At 47.6% G+C, this 22,866-nt stretch overlaps 1 protein-coding gene across 2 annotated transcripts in view; it reads left to right on the top strand.

Moving 5' to 3' along the window:
- Positions 1-9,773: 9,773 nt before the first annotated feature.
- KIAA1210 (KIAA1210 ortholog) overlaps positions 9,774-22,866 on the top strand; it is a 52,050-nt gene continuing 38,957 nt past the window's right edge. Inside the window, exon 1 of one of the 2 annotated variants that reach the window (XM_075573343.1) lies at positions 9,774-9,903. The gene's annotated coding sequence lies outside the window, so the exon portion shown is untranslated. Of the gene's footprint in view, positions 9,904-17,216; positions 17,236-22,866 lie in introns of those variants that run through there. The other variant, XM_075573345.1, reaches the window with a different exon arrangement.

Raw genomic sequence — 22,866 nt, 5'->3', positions numbered from 1 at the left:
GTAAGGAGGGAGCACGCCGCAGGGGGCGTGTTCCCCGATTCCTTACAGTATCCCCCCTTCAGGATCGGACTCCGAACGATCCTTACTAGACTAGGGGGAACTATAGGATCTCCCAACGTTACAGGGGTACAGGAACGGGCCTCTGCATGGAGCTAGCAGCAGGCCTCAGGAACTAGGAACATGGACACGAACATGGCATGGAACATGGAGACAGATGGGGCCACCTCTGGGGGTCCGTTTGTTTGGCCGAGCATAATGTCACGCTTGTGCTCTCCTCACAAGTGCAGGGAAAAGGGGAGGACCCGTTAGCGAGGTGGGGAGGCCGCAGGGAATACGAAGGGAGTAAGTTGCCGCGCAGCTGGGGATCGGCGCACGTAATCACGTGACCGCGCCGCGCGCATGAGAATGCGCGATGCGCCCGGAGGTGCGGTGCCTACTCAGAGACACGAGTGACCCAGCTGCATGTGCGCGCATGCTCTGACAGCAGAGCGGGAGTGCGCGCGTTCTCAGGCACCAACGCGGGGGTTGCTGGGAAGCCAACGCTTCAGCATGGGAGTCTGGAAACGGAAACCAGGAACATGGGCATGGCATGGAGTCCAGAGCACAAGGTAACATCCAGAGAAGGGAATTGCTTCTTGGAGAACGTCCAGACTTCTTAAAGGCATAGTAACAAAAACAGCAAGGTGCATCGAAACTAAACATAACATAAGGGTTCTTAGTCTAATCCATTGGCCAAGGAATTATAAGCCTGCTACCACGTCAAGGTGAACCCTACTAAGCAGGTACCTACACTACCCGACGGTAAACTAACCTCAGTAGTATAAGAGTGACTGTACTAGTCTTCCGGAATCCACAGGAGAAGTAAAGGTCCCAAGGAGGTCCAGGCAGGAACAGTATGCGATGAGTACCAGCAGGCACCAGGGCTGGTAGCAAAAGACTAATAGCAGAGAGAAAGTCAAAGAGAGGCATACTTCCTGTCAGGAGGAAGAGGGCAGGGTTTGCCAGAAAGCAAGATGGCGTTGCTTGCTTCAGAATCCTTAAAGACACAGGATCTTGACTCGCAGCTAGAGGGCGGCGATCAGAAGTAAACAGGTAAGGAAGGGACACGCCGCAGGGGGCATGTTCCACGCATCGTTACAGTACCCCCCTCTTAAGGATCGAACTTCGAGCGATCCAAGAGTCTTGGGGGCAGCGATGCATAGGAAGGTAGGCTCGCAGCTAGAGGGCAGCGCCCGCCACACAGAGAATCAACAGGGAATCTTGACTCGCAGCTAGAGGACGGCACATGCCATACAGAGAGACATCAGAGAAACTAGGCATGGGTAGAGAATACGCCACAAGGGGGCGTGAAGTTGACTCGCAGCTGGAGGTCGGCGCACGCCGTCACGTGTACGCGCCACGCGTGAGAGAATGCGTGATGCGACCGGGGGTGGCCGGGCTCTGTGGTACGAGTAGGGAACCGTGGGTGCGTGCATGCTCTATAAGGAGAGCGGGAACTGAGATGCGGCAGGTAAGGAGGGAGCACGCCGCAGGGGGCGTGTTCCCCGATTCCTTACAGTATCCCCCCTTCAGGATCGGACTACGAACGATCCTTACTAGACTAGGGGGAACTATAGGATCTCCCAACGTTACAGGGGTACAGGAACGGGCCTCTGCATGGAGCTAGCAGCAGGCCTCAGGAACTAGGAACATGGACACGAACATGGCATGGAACATGGAGACAGATGGGGCCACCTCTGGGGGTCCGTTTGTTTGGCCGAGCATAATGTCACGCTTGTGCTCTCCTCACAAGTGCAGGGAAAAGGGGAGGACCCGTTAGCGAGGTGGGGAGGCCGCAGGGAATACGAAGGGAGTAAGTTGCCGCGCAGCTGGGGATCGGCGCACGTAATCACGTGACCGCGCCGCGCGCATGAGAATGCGCGATGCGCCCGGAGGTGCGGTGCCTACTCAGAGACACGAGTGACCCAGCTGCATGTGCGCGCATGCTCTGACAGCAGAGCGGGAGTGCGCGCGTTCTCAGGCACCAACGCGGGGGTTGCTGGGAAGCCAACGCTTCAGCATGGGAGTCTGGAAACGGAAACCAGGAACATGGGCATGGCATGGAGTCCAGAGCACAAGGTAACATCCAGAGAAGGGAATTGCTTCTTGGAGAACGTCCAGACTTCTTAAAGGCATAGTAACAAAAACAGCAAGGTGCATCGAAACTAAACATAACATAAGGGTTCTTAGTCTAATCCATTGGCCAAGGAATTATAAGCCTGCTACCACGTCAAGGTGAACCCTACTAAGCAGGTACCTACACTACCCGACGGTAAACTAACCTCAGTAGTATAAGAGTGACTGTACTAGTCTTCCGGAATCCACAGGAGAAGTAAAGGTCCCAAGGAGGTCCAGGCAGGAACAGTATGCGATGAGTACCAGCAGGCACCAGGGCTGGTAGCAAAAGACTAATAGCAGAGAGAAAGTCAAAGAGAGGCATACTTCCTGTCAGGAGGAAGAGGGCAGGGTTTGCCAGAAAGCAAGATGGCGTTGCTTGCTTCAGAATCCTTAAAGACACAGGATCTTGACTCGCAGCTAGAGGGCGGCGATCAGAAGTAAACAGGTAAGGAAGGGACACGCCGCAGGGGGCATGTTCCACGCATCGTTACAGTACCCCCCTCTTAAGGATCGAACTTCGAGCGATCCAAGAGTCTTGGGGGCAGCGATGCATAGGAAGGTAGGCTCGCAGCTAGAGGGCAGCGCCCGCCACACAGAGAATCAACAGGGAATCTTGACTCGCAGCTAGAGGACGGCACATGCCATACAGAGAGACATCAGAGAAACTAGGCATGGGTAGAGAATACGCCACAAGGGGGCGTGAAGTTGACTCGCAGCTGGAGGTCGGCGCACGCCGTCACGTGTACGCGCCACGCGTGAGAGAATGCGTGATGCGACCGGGGGTGGCCGGGCTCTGTGGTACGAGTAGGGAACCGTGGGTGCGTGCATGCTCTATAAGGAGAGCGGGAACTGAGATGCGGCAGGTAAGGAGGGAGCACGCCGCAGGGGGCGTGTTCCCCGATTCCTTACAGTATCCCCCCTTCAGGATCGGACTCCGAACGATCCTTACTAGACTAGGGGGAACTATAGGATCTCCCAACGTTACAGGGGTACAGGAACGGGCCTCTGCATGGAGCTAGCAGCAGGCCTCAGGAACTAGGAACATGGACACGAACATGGCATGGAACATGGAGACAGATGGGGCCACCTCTGGGGGTCCGTTTGTTTGGCCGAGCATAATGTCACGCTTGTGCTCTCCTCACAAGTGCAGGGAAAAGGGGAGGACCCGTTAGCGAGGTGGGGAGGCCGCAGGGAATACGAAGGGAGTAAGTTGCCGCGCAGCTGGGGATCGGCGCACGTAATCACGTGACCGCGCCGCGCGCATGAGAATGCGCGATGCGCCCGGAGGTGCGGTGCCTACTCAGAGACACGAGTGACCCAGCTGCATGTGCGCGCATGCTCTGACAGCAGAGCGGGAGTGCGCGCGTTCTCAGGCACCAACGCGGGGGTTGCTGGGAAGCCAACGCTTCAGCATGGGAGTCTGGAAACGGAAACCAGGAACATGGGCATGGCATGGAGTCCAGAGCACAAGGTAACATCCAGAGAAGGGAATTGCTTCTTGGAGAACGTCCAGACTTCTTAAAGGCATAGTAACAAAAACAGCAAGGTGCATCGAAACTAAACATAACATAAGGGTTCTTAGTCTAATCCATTGGCCAAGGAATTATAAGCCTGCTACCACGTCAAGGTGAACCCTACTAAGCAGGTACCTACACTACCCGACGGTAAACTAACCTCAGTAGTATAAGAGTGACTGTACTAGTCTTCCGGAATCCACAGGAGAAGTAAAGGTCCCAAGGAGGTCCAGGCAGGAACAGTATGCGATGAGTACCAGCAGGCACCAGGGCTGGTAGCAAAAGACTAATAGCAGAGAGAAAGTCAAAGAGAGGCATACTTCCTGTCAGGAGGAAGAGGGCAGGGTTTGCCAGAAAGCAAGATGGCGTTGCTTGCTTCAGAATCCTTAAAGACACAGGATCTTGACTCGCAGCTAGAGGGCGGCGATCAGAAGTAAACAGGTAAGGAAGGGACACGCCGCAGGGGGCATGTTCCACGCATCGTTACAGTACCCCCCTCTTAAGGATCGAACTTCGAGCGATCCAAGAGTCTTGGGGGCAGCGATGCATAGGAAGGTAGGCTCGCAGCTAGAGGGCAGCGCCCGCCACACAGAGAATCAACAGGGAATCTTGACTCGCAGCTAGAGGACGGCACATGCCATACAGAGAGACATCAGAGAAACTAGGCATGGGTAGAGAATACGCCACAAGGGGGCGTGAAGTTGACTCGCAGCTGGAGGTCGGCGCACGCCGTCACGTGTACGCGCCACGCGTGAGAGAATGCGTGATGCGACCGGGGGTGGCCGGGCTCTGTGGTACGAGTAGGGAACCGTGGGTGCGTGCATGCTCTATAAGGAGAGCGGGAACTGAGATGCGGCAGGTAAGGAGGGAGCACGCCGCAGGGGGCGTGTTCCCCGATTCCTTACAGTATCCCCCCTTCAGGATCGGACTACGAACGATCATTACTAGACTAGGGGGAACTATAGGATCTCCCAACGTTACAGGGGTACAGGAACGGGCCTCTGCATGGAGCTAGCAGCAGGCCTCAGGAACTAGGAACATGGACACGAACATGGCATGGAACATGGAGACAGATGGGGCCACCTCTGGGGGTCCGTTTGTTTGGCCGAGCATAATGTCACGCTTGTGCTCTCCTCACAAGTGCAGGGAAAAGGGGAGGACCCGTTAGCGAGGTGGGGAGGCCGCAGGGAATACGAAGGGAGTAAGTTGCCGCGCAGCTGGGGATCGGCGCACGTAATCACGTGACCGCGCCGCGCGCATGAGAATGCGCGATGCGCCCGGAGGTGCGGTGCCTACTCAGAGACACGAGTGACCCAGCTGCATGTGCGCGCATGCTCTGACAGCAGAGCGGGAGTGCGCGCGTTCTCAGGCACCAACGCGGGGGTTGCTGGGAAGCCAACGCTTCAGCATAGGAGTCTGGAAACGGAAACCAGGAACATGGGCATGGCATGGAGTCCAGAGCACAAGGTAACATCCAGAGAAGGGAATTGCTTCTTGGAGAACGTCCAGACTTCTTAAAGGCATAGTAACAAAAACAGCAAGGTGCATCGAAACTAAACATAACATAAGGGTTCTTAGTCTAATCCATTGGCCAAGGAATTATAAGCCTGCTACCACGTCAAGGTGAACCCTACTAAGCAGGTACCTACACTACCCGACGGTAAACTAACCTCAGTAGTATAAGAGTGACTGTACTAGTCTTCCGGAATCCACAGGAGGAGTAAAGGTCCCAAGGAGGTCCAGGCAGGAACAGTATGCGATGAGTACCAGCAGGCACCAGGGCTGGTAGCAAAAGACTAATAGCAGAGAGAAAGTCAAAGAGAGGCTTACTTCCTGTCAGGAGGAAGAGGGCAGGGTTTGCCAGAAAGCAAGATGGCGTTGCTTGCTTCAGAATCCTTAAAGACACAGGATCTTGACTCGCAGCTAGAGGGCGGCGATCAGAAGTAAACAGGTAAGGAAGGGACACGCCGCAGGGGGCATGTTCCACGCATCGTTACAATTACACATGGATCTGGCAGTGCTTGTGTGAATTACACATGGATCTGGCAGTGCTTGTGTGAATTACACACGGATCTGGCAGTGCTTGTATGAATTACACATGGATCTGGCAGTGCTTGTGTGAATTACACATGGATCTGGCAGCGCTTGTGTGAATTACACACGGATCTGGCAGCGCTTGTGTGAATTACACACGGATCTGGCAGTGCCAGTGTGAATTACACATGTATCTGGCAGTGCTTGTGTGAATTACACACGGATCTGGCAGTGCCAGTGTGAATTACACATGGATCTGGCAGTGCCAGTGTGAATTACACATGGATCTGGCAGTGCTTGTGTGAATTACACACGGATCTGGCAGTGCTTGTGTGAATTACACATGGATCTGGCAGTGCTTGTGTGAATTACACACGGATCTGGCAGTGCTTGTGTGAATTACACATGGATCTGGCAGTGCTTGTGTGAATTACACACGGATCTGGCAGTGCTTGTGTGAATTACACACGGATCTGTCAGTGCTTGTGTGAATTACACACGGATCTGGCAGTGCCAGTGTGAATTACACATGTATCTGGCAGTGCTTGTGTGAATTACACACGGATCTGGCAGTGCCAGTGTGAATTACACATGTATCTGGCAGTGCTTGTGTGAATTACACACGGATCTGGCAGTGCTTGTGTGAATTACACATGTATCTGGCAGTGCTTGTGTGAATTACACACGGATCTGGCAGTGCGTGTGTGAATTACACATGTATCTGGCAGTGCTTGTGTGAATTACACACGGATCTGGCAGTGCTTGTGTGAATTACACACGGATCTGGCAGTGCTTGTGTGAATTACACACGGATCTGGCAGTGCTTGTGTGAATTACACATGGATCTGGCAGTGCTTGTGTGAATTACACATGTGTAACGGATTTTCTGGACTGGCCTGACCCACCCAATCTCATATTGGCCCCTGTGGTCTAACCAGTCCCCATTACAGTGTGATGTCTGGTGGTGCACCTGTTGGCAACAGGACTCCTGAGTCTCCCGCATGAGGGTGTTTGGGGATTGCCAACCCAGACAGGCAGCTGAGGTAGTGTGCTTGAGTCCTACCTAGATCCAGTGCAGCGCCTCCACCTCATCAGGATCCCAGCGTGAGCTTGTGGATGGTCCTGGTGAGGAACTCCTCTGTGGTGCTTCTCTCTGTGCAATTACTCCACACTTACACACGAGAGTATCTTTCAACAGGGTCATCTTTATTGAGGGATGTGGGCTAGCTGCCCCTTGCAGTAAGTGTTCTAGCCACTCATAATTACTCAGCGGCTTCCCTCTGAAAGGTATATTCCTCCTTGATTAGGGATTCCCTATCCCCGTAGGGGTATCTACCCTGTGCCAGGTCCCTGGTCACAGTCTCATAATTCCGCAGCCTATAACATAATCACTCTTCGCTCCTTCCTGAACTGGGAAGAACCTATTATCTAATCCTAACTTTTGATCAGTGCTGTGCCTTATGTATCCTCTGGGGGCTGACACAACTCTGACATCACTAACCATGGAGTCAGAGCCTGTGACCACTCCCATCCATACATAGGGCACCTCACCAGGGTGTGAGGGCAAACCTCCATGATTACTGCTGGCATGCCCATAACTTACCAGGCCTTGCTGCCAGCAGGAGAGATGACTGCAGCCATTTTACAGCATGGCTACACATGGATCTGGCAGTGCTTGTGTCAATTACACATGATCTGGCAGTGCCAGTGTGAATTACACATGGATATGGCAGTGCCAGTGTGAATTACACATGGATATGGCAGTGCCAGTGTGAATTACACATGGATATGGCAGTGCCAGTGTGAATTAAACATGGATATGGCAGTGCCAGTGTGAATTACAAATGGATATGGCAGTGCCAGTGTGAATTACACATGGATCTGGCAGTGCCAGTGTGAATTATACATGGATATGGCAGTGCCAGTGTGAATTACACATGGATCTGTCAGTGCCAGTGTGAATTACACATGGATCTGGCAGTGCCAGTGTGAATTACACATGGATCTGGCAGTGCCAGTGTGAATTACACATAGATCTGGCAGTGCCAGTGTGAATTACACATGGATCTGGCAGTGCCAGTGTGAATTACAAATGGATATGGCAGTGCCAGTGTGAATTACACATGGATATGGCAGTGCCAGTGTGAATTACAAATGGATATGGCAGTGCCAGTGTGAATTACACATGGATCTGGCAGTGCCAGTGTGAATTATACATGGATATGGCAGTGCCAGTGTGAATTACACATGGATCTGTCAGTGCCAGTGTGAATTACACATGGATCTGGCAGTGCCAGTGTGAATTACACATGGATCTGGCAGTGCCAGTGTGAATTACACATGGATCTGGCAGTGCCAGTGTGAATTACACATGGATCTGGCAGTGCCAGTGTGAATTACACATGGATCTGGCAGTGCCAGTGTGAATTACACATGGATCTGGCAGTGCCAGTGTGAATTATACATGGATATGGCAGTGCCAGTGTGAATTACACATGGATCTGGCAGTGCTTGTGTGAATTACACATGGATCTGGCAGTGCCAGTGTGAATTACACATGGATCTGGCAGTGCCAGTGTGAATTACACATGGATATGGCAGTGCCAGTGTGAATTACACATGGATCTGGCAGTGCCAGTGTGAATTACATATGTATCTGGTGGAATCTGGTAGTGCTTGTGTAAAATATGCCTAAACCAGGCATGATCTGACAAGGTTTATCAGAATTACATGGATCTGGCAGTGCTTGTGTGAATTACACAATGAAAACATAAGGCTAAAGGAGACAGTGCCCCAAATAGCTTACAATCTAAGTGTTTAAAATGACAAAGGTTTATAATTTACGGTTTGCCTTTTCATGTTTTAAGCAGCACTTTTTGTGATATATTTAAAAATATATGTATGTTTTTCACAACTCCAGTTGTGATGGAAATGGCGCAGGCGTGTGTTGCATGGCAGAGTGCTTTCATAGGATTGCTGCGGTCCGCGCTAATCACCATTATTTTGCGTACTATTTTTTAGATCTCTTCTTGCTCTTCCCAAAGAGTTTTTTTTTTTTTTTAATTTTATCTGACACTTCGTTCAGGAGATATAAGCATTTAAAATATTACGTGTCTAGGAGCTTAAAATGAAGCTCTCTCTAGAGCCCGGTGCCACAGTAAACTAGAAAACTAGAGATTAAGAAAATCCTGTGAAGGTGCTTGCACCGAAACGTTGGATCGCTATGACTCTGTTCAGTCATTAAAATGACTTTTTTACATTAATTTATTTGCATTGCTTTTTGGTGTGCACGCCCCCCTGCTTTTTAACACTAGAAATAAAAAAAAATTAAAAGCAGGATATCCTCAGTGGACAAAATATGAACATTATAGACTTCTGGGGGCAATTGCTACTTTAAAGCTGCAGTTCAAGCTGCCATTTAAAAAAAAAAAATATATTTTTTTTCCCCCCCATTCAATATGTGCATCAATACAATCTGCACACTGACAAGTGATTAGCTAAGCTGCAGATCGATCCGTTCTCCTGTAATCGACTGTAATAGATCGCTTGCTCAGGGCTATTTAATTCAGTTCTTGCACAGCATTTTGGGCAATGTAGTTCCTAGAATATGATTGACTGGGCCGTTACTAGATACTGTACAATTGGTTCACTGCTAGAGAGAGGGCGGGGCTCAAGAGCCAGAGCCAGAAGGGGAAGGGGGCTGTCACTTTGGAAATGCTTCCTACATTAGGCTCCGCTTATAGTGATGGCGACGAAACAAATGCATTGCCGCCGTCGCGGGCGCTTACAGTAAGCGCGACGGAGCGACGGATTGGTTGCGATTGCTAGAAGTCATCTCTATTTGGTTTTCCAGCGACCGTCGACGGCACTATAAGCGTAGCCTTAGAAACATTAAAAATGTCTTTAAAACATTTTTTTAAATGCTACAAGTATTTTCTCATAGTACAGAACTGATTTATTTTAAAAAAAAACACAGATGTAGGATATTGCTTGAACTGCAGCTTTAATATATGCTGCTGACTAGGACTTTAAATGCATCTGTTCTTGCTTCCTCAGCTGGAGAGAGGCATGGGCTGTGATTGGATTGGATTCTGGAGGCTTGTTGGAGGGGACTTTAATGGGCTGGAAAGGAAGCTATTTGGATGTATTGAAAGCACAGCTGTGGGAAGCTGGGACTGGAGGCAGAGAAGCTTGCACGGTAAGTGTGCATCTATCTGGCCCTTTTCATAATGGTTGCCCTTTAAAGTCTTCAAGGTCATTAGGCAATCAATACAAGATTACATGAGATGTTGTGTGCATGTATAAGGATCTTTTCCTATTGGTCTAATTGTTCAGCTATGGAGGCTGGAACTAGTGGATGGTGGGGCAGCACCCGCTGGGATTGTACATTTTTATATTATGGTAATGTCTGTTACTGATTTTGTATGTACAACACCCTCTCCCAAAATTAGTCCCTGCCCTCCTGTGTGCAGCTATATAACCAGCCATGTAAATGGGAGGGAAAACCTCCAGGAGGAAAAAGTTCTGAAGTAGTATTATTTTTTTTCCCATGAGAAATATGTTCACTTTATACTGTATTTAGTACTTAGTTTCTGTAAATACTGTAGGATTCTCAGTTTCATATGTGAATCAGCGCTTGGGGAATTGCTAGTACATTTAATATATATCTCTGAGATGGTTGCAAATAAAGATTTGATCCCATTACTAGTTTGTAGCAGAAATTAAAAAATATTCTCCTGGTATAAGACCTCAATCTAGCGTAACCCCATTGTTACTGTTCAAATATTTGTAGGTTTTTTTTCATGTTAAAAAAAATAAAATAAAAAAAAACAAGCTTGTGAGTTTTTAGGGCTGTATTAAAGATGACTGCCCTCAAGTAAAAGGTATGTATCAATCAACATATTCTGCAGTGGGGGGTACAGAATGATCTGCAAACAAGATAATGAGGGTAATGCTCCTGAGTGTTTTATTATCTATTCTAGAGGGAATAAGGGGCAATGCTGAAACAAAGGGTAAAGTGACTGAGTGTGCCTCAGGTTGCAATATGGTCCAGCTGCACAGCTGGTCCCTTAAGGCAAGGGTTCGCAAACCTGGGGGTTCTAGATTTTCTGGGGGGGGGGGGGGCGTGGCAGTTGTGGAGGTCCCGCGCTCTTTTGATCTGGAGAGATGAACCCGGATCGTCCAGCGAGCACCTATTCTGCAGCTAAGTCTCCATTTATCTTCAGGACTGCTTTCATCAAATTTTGTACACTGCATATTTATTTCTAGCACCAAAAATATTCTTATACCGGCTGCTCTGCCAATTCATACAATGGAATTAATATTCTGCCATCTTTGATACTTAGAGTGGGAAGCCCATTGTTGCTTAAAGAATTTAGAATCATTTATATGACGTGTCGCTTTTTAACTTGGCCAGCAGATGTCCCTGCAATCTTGTACATTTTATTTAAATTAAATAAATACAGTATATATACTTTTTTTTTAAAATTTTTTTATTTATGTTAATAGTAGTTAATTGTTTAAAAGTTCCTTCTAGTAAATGAGTTGGAGTGTAGTGAAAATAAAATAGTTCTTCTGGATCTATACACATAAAGCAAAACGAGCCCTAAAGGTATCGGTAGCATCATTGTTACAAGTACTGTAGTATTGATTTCCTAAAGGGTCTCTTGCATACTGATAAATAAGAAACAAAACATTATTTAACCCCTTCACTGCCCAGGGACCCGCAAGACCTAGAGATGTCACAGTTTAATAGCTCTTCCAAATCCATTGGCGTTATCAAAGTCTCTGTGACCGGGGCTCACTTATAAACTGAATGTTGTCCAATTTATTATCCTTTATTTGTAAAATGCCAACATATTCCGTAGCGCGGTACAGTGAGTGTGCAGGGTAACCTGAATGACAAATAAGGACAGACAAGTGAAAACAAATACAGCAGGTAATGTGGAATAAGTGGCACTGGAGTTTGGTCCAGCATACAGCTGGTCCCATGAAGGTTTCGGGGTGTGGATGTTAGGGGGTGTTATGGGATGTTAGCATGGAGTTTGGTCCAGCATACAGCTGGTCCCATGAAGGTTTGGGGGTGTGGATGTTAGGGGGTGTTATAGGATGTTAGCATGGAGTTTGGTCCAGCCGCACATTTGTGTAGTAAAACAGAAAATGGAGTGTACTCCAAAAAGTAAAAATATATAGGACAAAAAATAAATGTAAAATGCAATAACTGGCAATGCTGCAAAAAAATATTTATTTTTGGTGTACAGAAAAAAAATATATAAAGGTCCTATTTTTGCAGCATTTATAGTATGGCTCTTTATTTTTAGCTCTTTATTTATATCAAATGGAATGCTTATCTCAAACATGTTAATATTGACATTTTGTAAACATTTACACTGCAAAGAAAACGTTCGTTTTAATTAATCATGACCCCGTGATTAGCCAAGTGGAACATTCCCTGTTTATTGGGGTATGTTTTTACCAGGAAATTAGATTAGTGTTGCATTTTTCCGTCCATGCGCCATGTTTTGTTATGATAAAGCTTGTTGAAGTTTTGAGGATTCTCAAAGCCTTGGAATTTAATTAACTTTCATCTTTTTTTTTTTTTTTTTTTTGCTTCTTGACAACTTGGCCCAAACAATAACCAGAAAAAAACCGTTCAAAGCCAAATCCTCTTGTTGTTGTGGGATGTGTGTAGCGTAGGGAGTTGCCTATGATTTTGTAGTGTGTGGGTTGAAGTCTCTCTTTAGCAGTCAAATTTCTGGTTTTCTTGTGCTTAAGCCTAGGGAAAGTACAAAATAAATGCTACTTTTTTTATTCTATTTATTATACTTCTATTGAAGGCCCTTCACACTGCGTAAGTGCACGGTCTATTTTTGAGGGTCATCATTATCATTATTAATAATAATTATTAGTATAGTAATAGTAATATTGGTAAAGCACCAACATTTTCCGCAGTACAAAGTGACATCAATGACACTATTAAGGACAGATGAACGTAAACAGATACAGAAGGTTATGAGGGTGGTGATCCTAGAGATGGGGTGAGCCAACTGGGGGGGGGGCGACAGACCAGGCCCCGCGCTCTTCCCGACAACATTGAAACTGATTGCTGGGAGAGAGTGCGGGGGGCCTCTTACCTTCTCTCCGGCTTCTCCTCCTGCGCTGCGTCTGCTGATAGCGACATCATCAATTGGTGACGCGTTGCCATGACGATGTGGGTGTTGTGGAGATGCTGGGGGGGGGGCGGGGTTGTGATGTAGTAAAAAGATTGCACACCCCTGCTCTATAGGAGATGTCTTGGTCTGTTTCTGTTCTTCTTTCCAACATCTTGGGCTGAGTCCCCGCTAGTGCTGAGCGGGCGGCGCTTGTCGCGGTTACTTGCATATATAGATATATGTAAGTCCTCGCTCGTGCGTAGGCACACACGCTGACCGGCGCTTATGTAAAAAAAAAAATGACTTTCTATCGCGCTCAACTACCCGCAATGCCTCCCCGCGCGTGTAAATGCCGGGGTACCCGGTGCTCATGCTTGGAGTGCTCTCCAAGCATGAGCGCGCTCAGCGACAGCTGGGACTCAGCCTTAGGCCGAGTCCATAGAAGGACAGGCCGCGCTGAGCCGTGCGGACGCTCCGCGCTGAGCCCCTGCATCCTCAATGAGGATGCCTTGAGAGGGGGCTCACGCGAGCGTCCGCAGGCGTGCGGAGGCGCTGGATTTTTCAGCCGACAGCCAAGCTGTTTTTCAGCGCGCTGTCGGCTGAAAACATCCAATCGGCAGCGTCAACGCCACGGCGCCGTGACGTTGACGTCGGTGCGTCGCGGGCGATTGGCCCAGCGACGTCACTGCCCCGCCTCCCTCAGTCTCCCCCCGCCTCCGATCGCGCCCGCTGGCTCGCCTGCATGGACATGAAATCGCGCAGATTTCAACAGGTGAGCCTCAGCGTCCGCGCGGCTCCGATCTGCTCACCCCTCTATGGCTCCAGCCTTAGGGTGCGTCCACTGTGCTGCTGACCACGCTTCATGGAAGTGACATCACCAACTTTCCAAGCATGAGCACTCTGGTGTCATATGTATATGTATATGTGTATATATGCAGCAGCAGGCACTTCAAAGGCTAGGGGTAAATAGGCGCTTGTTCAATAAGGATGAACAGTGAACATGGTGTCCCACCAGGAGACAAGAACAGCACTCAAAGATATAATGCAAAAAATTTTTTGTATTAAACACAAAAAACAGGCACAAACAGTTCAACGTTTCGGTCCTGTATAGGACCTTCCTCAGGGGAATATATATATTAATACACACACACACACACACACACACACACTGGGGGCCGTGGCCGAGCAGTGACTGGCACTGATTGGTTGAGGAGGTCATATGACAAACTCTCAGAAACCCCCCCCGCCCCCCAATTCATATGACCCTTCAGCGCGCCTGCAAGACACTTTAATCTGTCTCGGCAGCACCTAACGCCCGCGAGCTCCCAGGCGTGCACGTGGCCAGACACATTCGCATTCATTGTGCTGACCGCGCGGACAGTGGACGCAGCCTTGTGTATAAATTTTTACAAAGCAGAAGAGCGAGCAAGTAGATCGGACAGCAGCAGAAGGAACATATATAGGAATATATATATATATTGCAAGATGCTTTAAACAAAACTAGCTGGTAAAGTGATGGGAAATCGTGTTTTTCTAGCATGATTGTAAGCTGAAATTCAGTTGCTTCCCCTCCCCCAGTCATTGGAAAGTATAACCCCTTAAACTCATTAGTAATTCCACCCCAACTATTACAGTCCATTTCCTCAAACACAAGCAAAGGTCGGGGTTAGAGGTCATGGCAAAAAAATATGTCCTGGTGAGCTGAAATTCCAGTTCAAATACACAAAGCTAAATAAATATCCGTAAAGGATTCACTTAGTGGGTGTTCAGAAATTCTTTACTTTTTAACCCTACATGAAGTGGAGGGTTGTGTCGGTGCCTCTAGCCCCAACTACCGTTACTAACCGGAGGTATTTATGACATAATTACAGTGATACCAAGCAAGGACCACATTGTCAACCTGGATACAAGGTTTCACAGTGTACCTTCATAGGACTATTCCCCTCTACTAGAAATCTGAACATAATAATAATAATAATAATAATAATAAAAACAGCACACCAGAATGGTAGCCAAATGTTAAAGCCACAATTCTGCACAAATAACCTTTGACCTCGGAGTCCTCCGAACAGAAGGTGTGTGTGTGTGTTATTATTTTCCCCTAGTAAAGTTAATGTTTTAGGGTTCACTTTAGAAGTTCTCTGACCCAACCCCCTAGCTTCACTACTAATGGATGCTCTTAAATCTTTGTGGGGTATTTAATAGATTTGTATTTTTTGGGGAAGTAGGTAGGGTTGCCAGGAGTCCAGTTTTGAACCTGACTGTCCTGTATTTGGAGACTCAGTCCATTAAAAAAATTAGGTAATGCTGGCCGTGTATGTATACCAGTATTGCCTCTGGACATAGTGACCTGACTGCCCTTGGGGGGGGGGGGGAGGGGGGGCTGCAGGATTTCCCTGAGCAGGGCTGTTGCTAGAGGGCAGGATAGCTTCTTCCAATCCTGATTGGCTGCTGCTGGGTAATGCAGCTAATCAGGAGGAGGTGTCGGGAGCCTTAGGGTAGGGCTAAGGAGAGGAGGAAACCACATGGAAGGGTGTGTCTCGAGCACATCACACCTTTCACCATTGTGGCCAGTATTTTTTTTGAGAAGCCATCTGGCAACCCTAGAAGTAGGCCTACAGTAGATCTGTAAGGCCCGGGCCATAGAGCACTCAGCGTCGCTGAGGCGTGCTGAGCCGCGCTGAACAGATGCAGAACGCCCCTGCATCTGTTATCAGCGCGGCTATAGTTTCTCCCTGCTCATGCGCGCTGATGCGCGCTGAGGAGAAACTCTTCCCCGAGCGCCAAACTGAAATTTGGTGCTCGGGGAAGCGGAGGAGCGGTCACGTGACCGCTCCCATCCAATGGGGCTGCAGCCGGTTCCCTACAGAGCCGCCATTACCAGACAGAAGGCAGTGTGTGTGTTGTGTGTGTCTGTGTGTGTGTAGGAGGGGGGGGGGAGAGGGTGATGCCCCGATCGCTGTCTCCCTTCTGCTCCGGTCCCTGCCCCCCTTCTGCTCCGGTCCCTGCCCCCCTTCTGCTCCGGTCCCTGCCCCCCTTCTGCTCCGGTCCCTGCCCCCTTCTGCTCCGGTCCCTGTCTCCGTTGTGTGTGTGTGTGTGTGTGTGTATGCATGTGTGTATGCATGTGTGTATGCATGTGTGTATGCATGTGTGTATGCATGTGTGTGCCGTGTGTGCCGTGTGTGTGTGTGTGTGTGTGTGTGTGTGTGTGTATATGTGTATGCATGTGTGTGTGTGTCCGTGTGTGTGTGTATATATAATGTGTATTTGTGTGTGTATGTATGTATGTATGTGTGTATGTGTGTGTTTGCGCGTGCGTGCGTGCTTGCGTGAATATATTTATCAAAGTTGCACAATGCTAATAAATAATTTATTCTCATCACATGTCTTTTTTTTTTTAAATTTTTTTAAAATATTATATAATATACACACACACACACACACACACACACGTTCCCCAGTGACATACAAACACACAGAACACTTCAAAGTGACACACACACACACACTGACAGCTACCAAGTGACACACACACACAGTGATACCCGCCTCCCAAGCGCGCTTGCTGTCTCCTCTGTCAGGACAGCAAAAAGCTCCTGGTAGTGCGAGCGTCAGCAAGCGAGAGCACTGCTCAGCGACGCTCAGTGCACTATGTCCGAGGCCTAAGGCTGAGTCCATAGAGAATTCAGCCGCGCGGAGGCTGAGGGAAAGCGGGTGCTTTCCCTGGCTTTAGTTTGCGCGCCGTCCGGGGGCGTGTCGGGGGGGCGGGCCAGTGACGTCACAGAGCTGGTTCGCCCTCATTGGGCTAACCACTCACGTGACCGGCCCTGCGCTCCGGTGAGTGCGTAAACTAAAAAATTATTGGCGGCTACGCTTCCGCACGCCTGCGGAAGCGTGCGCGAGCCCCTGCTAAAGCCGCTGTCATTGTGGCTGCAGGGGCTCACTGACTAGCGTCAGCGGATAAGCGCTGACCATGGTCTCAGCCTAAGGCCTTGTCTACACCAGCACCAACAACACCAAGCAGACCTCTTGCCCGTGGTCGGTATGTTTTAAATCTAATCTTTTAATTAAATGTATACATGATTTCCTATGGCTTATGCCTTGGATGCTTGTATGAAACATCAGCCAGGCCCATGGGGCTACAGCTCCAAATGGCATCTTCCTTTCATATTTGTTTTACTTCTACACTGCCGGAGGCGGCTGAAGTACGTTTACTTGGCTCCGGCAACAAAAGGCTGAACCTCACTACATAATTAAACTAATTAATTCAGGTTTGTAGAAGTAGAGAACTCGTAGACTGGGGCTGAAATCCAGAGATGGGTAAACACCGTACCGGTGCCATCTACAGCCAGGAATGGCAAAGGATTTGGAGAGACCAGGTAAGAACGGGCAGGATGTGGAACTGGGAAACAAGCTGGATTTAGGTAAAGCATAAACCAGAATGAGACCAAAGGGTGACAGCTGTTTAATTTTATATGGGGGGTGGGGGTGTCTCACTTTAGGCCTAATGTGTTGATATCTGGTACTGAACCAGCATGAGCGTTCTTTAGGAATATGTTTTGTGTAGAAGCATTGAAGAGCCTGTGAAGTTGCATGGCCGGTACATTTTAATCTTCCATTAAAGGAGCAAACCATTCAATATCCTACATGTGTGGTTAAAAGAAACAAAAAACAGTTCTATTGTTTTAGATAATGTAGTAAGTATTATTATTTTTTTTTATTCAACTCAATGCCATTTTGTTAATGAGTTTTAATACACTGATCATCCTTTGATTTCTGTAGCAGGTTTTAGCCCTCCTCCCCAGCAGTGCAAGATCTTTGTCACACTTTGCTGTTTGTGATCATTTGTTGCCAATGTTCCCAGCAGTTTGAGCTGCAAACTGTAACAATAGATAAGGTGTCCTTAGTAATATCAGGAAAGATTGTAGCTGCTGCGTTACCCTGACTGGATTGATTTGAAACTGAAAGACGGCCATTTAGTGAACCCTGGGAAGCAGGATCATTGCTGAACAATCATGGGCGAATGAATCGATTTGGCAGCTTTGGTCATTAGTTTTCAATAAAGGTAATCGGAGGCTGCATATATTAAAAAAAAAAAAAAAAAAATGTTTTATTTTTTTAAGTGCTGCTTGGATTGCCTCTTTAACAAGAATCAGGATGAGACGGATACCTCTTATCTGAAAGCCGTAATGCTGAGCATTTTGGACTGATATGGAGATCTTTCTTTTTGCTACATAAACCTTTTTCTTCACTTACCCGCGATAATGTGCTGTTAATTTATGGTAACCTCGGTTTGGGTAGTGTATGCATTTTTTTTTTTTATATATTTTTTTTTCTTCTCTTCAAATTGCAGACTCCTTCAGAGCTGACCCGTACTATTTTTAGCTCTGAAATGTCTCTCCCTTCCTGGTTCCCAAAATACTTGCGGTATTAATTGCTCGTTTACCCCTGCCTTTAATATGCTGGGAAGCGGTCTTCCCCTTGCTGGGGGAGATTATAGTCCCATATATGGGAAAGGAGCTGCTCATCACAACAATAATTCACTTATCACAGATTATTCACAGTGTGTATCTTCTGTGTGACCAGTATTTTCTATCTTTTATTTGCACAGATGGTCATATGGCCAAACAAATGGGATATAGTTGACAGTAATTCCGGGTCCTGGTATTTCCCAGGAAATGCCAATCGTTATATTGTCAGATGTTAAGCCACATCCCATCCAATACCACAAAAATGGTGTATTTTACAGCATTTGGTTTGTGAATCAGAGTACCGTTGAACGATGCATCCCGTGTGTGTGTGTGTGTGTGTGTGTGTCATTTTTTGTTTCAATCATTTTGCATTCTGAGGCCTTCACACATCCCTTCTGTAATGGGAAAGAGAAACGTTGACTTGAAATAAATCTCTGGAGTGAGAAGGCATCTATCTGTTATTTTCAGTTCATGGGAAGGGAAGCTGAAATGTATGTTTGGGTATACTAATCCCAATTTTACAATACTAACGGTCTTCATTTTGGACCCTGTAATGAGTTCCAAAAACTTGCCTATTTGGTGAAGATCAGAAACTGCTGGAAAATGCTGTTTTCAAAGTGAATTTCATCCTGGGTGCACTAAGGGGATACTTTATATCATTATACAATGCTGCTGCATGTTCATCTTTCCTATGGCAGGGCCGGCCCGTACATGAGGCGAACCTAGGCGGTCGCCATGGGCAGCGGTGCGCAAACTGGGGAACACGACCCCCAGGGGGGGGCGCGAGATTGCCTGCGGGGGATGCGTGGTTTACAGAGGCCCCGCGCGCTTCCCGAAGGCACTTAAATTAAGTGCCGGGGGAGCTGCAGGGCCTCTGTAAACCTTTACTTGCCTTGGCTCCATACGTGTCGCCATGGCAACGCGGCGTCAAATGACGCAGCGACGTCATCTGACGTCATGTTGCTATGGCAACATGACGCCTGAGTCGAGGTAAGTAGGGGTGAGGTGACCGCCGGCAGGGGTGCGCAGGGAAAAAAGTTTGCGCCCCCATGGCCTAAGGCACAGGTCCTAGGGGCGCATTAATAATAATAATATTTTTTTTCCTTTTTTGTCCGGTATGTTGGCACCCTAGTTTTATTTTGCATCTCGTTGGGGTGCGGTCACAGCCCCGATAGCTACGTCACTGTTTATTTTTTTTTGGGGGGGGGGGTGCAAATTTTAAGTTTCGCCTAGAGCGCATGAAACTCTTGTGTCGGCCCTGCCTGCGGGTTGTGAGTGTGTGCAGAATTCCCTCACTGCTCCCCAAACCAGATGTGCTGCTGTAATATACAAGCTGTCCGTTCACCTTATTAAGAACTTGTAGGATACACAGCGCTTTTAAACTCATACCGAGGGTTCAAATATAACAACTATTTAAGAGCTTGTGAACTGGAATGTGCTTGGAAACATTTCAAAATGGCACGCAGACACAGGTTTCTCTGTGGCTAGATTTGGCAATTACAGATGAAGGTAAACCTAGAATTCAATGCACAGATCTGTGTCAACCACCATGCACAGGGAAATCAGGAGAGGAATGCTAATTCATTAAAGCTGTAACTGCTGTTTCTCATTAAATGTTGAATGGGCGATTCTCTAAGCTCAGGATTTCCTTTTATAGTTTAGATGTCTCGATCCCAGTTTTCTGCCTAGCAAAAATATTGCGGGCCTCTTCCTACTGAAGGGTTAATTGTTCCGTGCAGACGAGGGGTGGATTAAAAATGTAGAACACTTCCTTTTTTTTTTTTTTTTTTTAATTGTTTTTATATTTTACTGGAACATAGCAAATCTTGTCATTACACGTGATGTTCTTTTCTCTTGTTTCTAAGCACATTGCGAGTTCAGAGTTGGGTCAGTTTTGCCATATGGAGTATTTCACCCCAAGGAAACGCTGCCGTTTTGAAATGATGCAAACTTTGCTCTGAATTATTTTTTTTTTTGACATTGAAAAGTACCATGTCTTGTTTATTTAGATCTCCCAAAATAAGATTAACCTGGATTGTACGGCCCAAATGGATGAACGCTGGACAGGAGAATTTGCAAAGAGTAGATTTGTATGTTCGTCACCCACACATGTAATTCATTCTTTTTTTGGTTGGGGGGTGTGGGGGGAAGGGGGGTGCTTATTTTCACTGACCTTGACAGATCTCTCTTCTTTTATTATTGAAAAGTGTATTTACTTATTTATTTTTTTAGTTTTTATAACTGGCGTTGGCGATCCGTTTCCAAAACCACTTTTTTAAAATAAATTCTTGGCTTCTTAAAGCAGTAAAACGGAATTGATGCTGGGGTCCTCCGGGGCGGAACCCCCCCCCCCCCCCCCCGTTCCTTTCAGCTCTGGGGACCCCTTGATTTCAGAGATGCTTACCTCCGCAACGGTGCCGGCGTCTGCGCAGACAGAGAAACGTTGTGCCTAACCTAATGGCGTGGCTTAAATGTCACGCGGGCCAATCGGAAGCCGTGGAATCATCCGGTGCTGCGTGACTGGGGCTTTAATCTCCGCTGAGTAGGCACCCCCTACGGAGGTCTGTATCTCTGGAAGCAGGGGGTCCCCAGAGCTGAAATGAATGGGGTTCAGCTCCGGAGTCCCCCTGCTTCAATCAAGAAAAAGATGTAGTGCCAGGTGTTTTGCTGCTTTAATGTCACAGATTAAATATGGACTATGTAGTACTGACAACACCCTTATACAGCCTCAGGCCCGGGCCATAGAGGGGTGAGGAGAGCGGAGGCGCGCTAACGCTGAGGCTCGCCTGCTTCAGTCAGCGCGATTGCACGGACTTGCAGGCGAGCCAGCGTGCGCGAAGGGAGCCAGGGGGAGGTGGTTGGAGGCGGGGCAGTGACGTCGCTGGGCCAATCGCCCACGACGCACTGACGTCAATGTCACGGTGCCGACGTCACGGCGCCGTGACGCTGCTGTGCTGTGATTGGAGGTTTTCAGCCGACAGCGCACTGAAAAACAGCTTGGCGCTCGGCTGAAACCTCCATCTCGTTAGTACGCCTGCGGACGCTCTCGTGAGCCCCCTCTCAAGGCATCCTCATTGAGGATGCAGGGGCTCAGCGCGGAGCGTCTGCACGCCTCAGCACGGCCTGTCCGTCTATGGACTCGGCCTTACATTTACCTCGCTTAGGTGCGTGTACGTTCGCTGTCTCTGGAGGAGCGGCTCAGTGAGTAAAGACACTGACTCTGTAAACAATAACACTGCGTTTGAAGCAGGGGAACCTGGTTCAAATCCTGGTGTCGGCTCCTTGTGGTCTGGGGCAGGTCACCTTATCTGCCTGTGCCTCAGGCACCAACAAAAAGAATAAGATTGTAACCTCTGGGGTGCAGGAACTCAGGCCTGCAACAGTTCTATGTACAGCATGGTGTACACCGTCTGCGCTATGCAAGAAAAAAACAACGAATGAAATATAAAGGATTTATTCTCTGGGCCGTTTAAAGGCTTTTTACAGACTAATAAGGTGATGGGTATTTATTTGTGTTTTGAGACATTTTTTATTTTATTTACCATAAATATCAGTGATTGCCCCTTTAATATCCACCCGTAAACTGGGGTTTAATCGGACACCAGCATTGTTCAATGAGGAAATGAAGATATTCATAATTTTGCAAAGATGACCAAACATGGTCAATTGTGCAGCAGTTTTACTGTCCTGGATGGAAGTGGATTGTTCCCTCTCCCGATCCAGATGGCACAGTGCCTCCGCTCTGTCTCCAGATGCACCTGTAGTCTCAAACCATTCCTGTTTACAGAGCTCTGTATTTTAACCCTTTTGTAGGCCGAGACCAAACATGTTACATATTAACCATTTATGTATTTGGTGCATGAGGAATATAAAATATACTTTGCGGCAGTGTCTGGAAGGCAGAAGACCTGTGTTTGCATGTCACTCTCGCCTGTCTCTAGTGGTTTTTCTGTGGGGTAGAAATTCTGTCACACATTGGCAGAAAGTAACATTATAAGAAAAAACCCACAATTCCAGGGGTGTCAAATTCGGTGCTCAAGGGTCACCAACAGGCCAGGTTTTATGGCTATCTCTGCTTTAGCATCTGTGCTGAAGCAGGGATATCCATAAAACCTGGCCTCTTGGTGGCCCTTGATGACTGAGTTTGACACCCCTGCACAATTCTATTTAAAACAAAAATAAGTATTTCTAATGATGTTGTTGACCAGGGATTCTCGTGTGTGTGTGTGTGTGTGTGTGTGTGTGTGTGTGTCTCGTATGTTGGTTCTAACAATTTTTCGGAGTTTGGTTCTGTTTGAACTCCCAATTTGGTTTTGGACTTTGAACATCTGGCAATTTTGAGTTTCTCTAACGTTGTTTTTTTTTCTTTTTCTTTAATGCAGATTTATTATTTATTATTATTTGCAAACTCCAGTTTGCCCAGGTGTCTTTTTATAAAAACAAACAAAATAAAACCCATTTATGTAAAGAACTCAAGGTTGAGTTGTCCATGAATTGACTCAAATTTTCCTCGGATTGAAAATGTACTTCCAAAGTTGG

The sequence above is a fragment of the Ascaphus truei genome, chromosome 16 (genome assembly GCF_040206685.1).
Source record: "Ascaphus truei isolate aAscTru1 chromosome 16, aAscTru1.hap1, whole genome shotgun sequence".
Taxonomy (NCBI): Eukaryota; Metazoa; Chordata; class Amphibia; order Anura; family Ascaphidae; genus Ascaphus; species Ascaphus truei.
The sequence above is the reverse complement of the archived record's forward strand: the minus strand, read 5'-3'. Positions and strand labels throughout refer to the sequence as shown.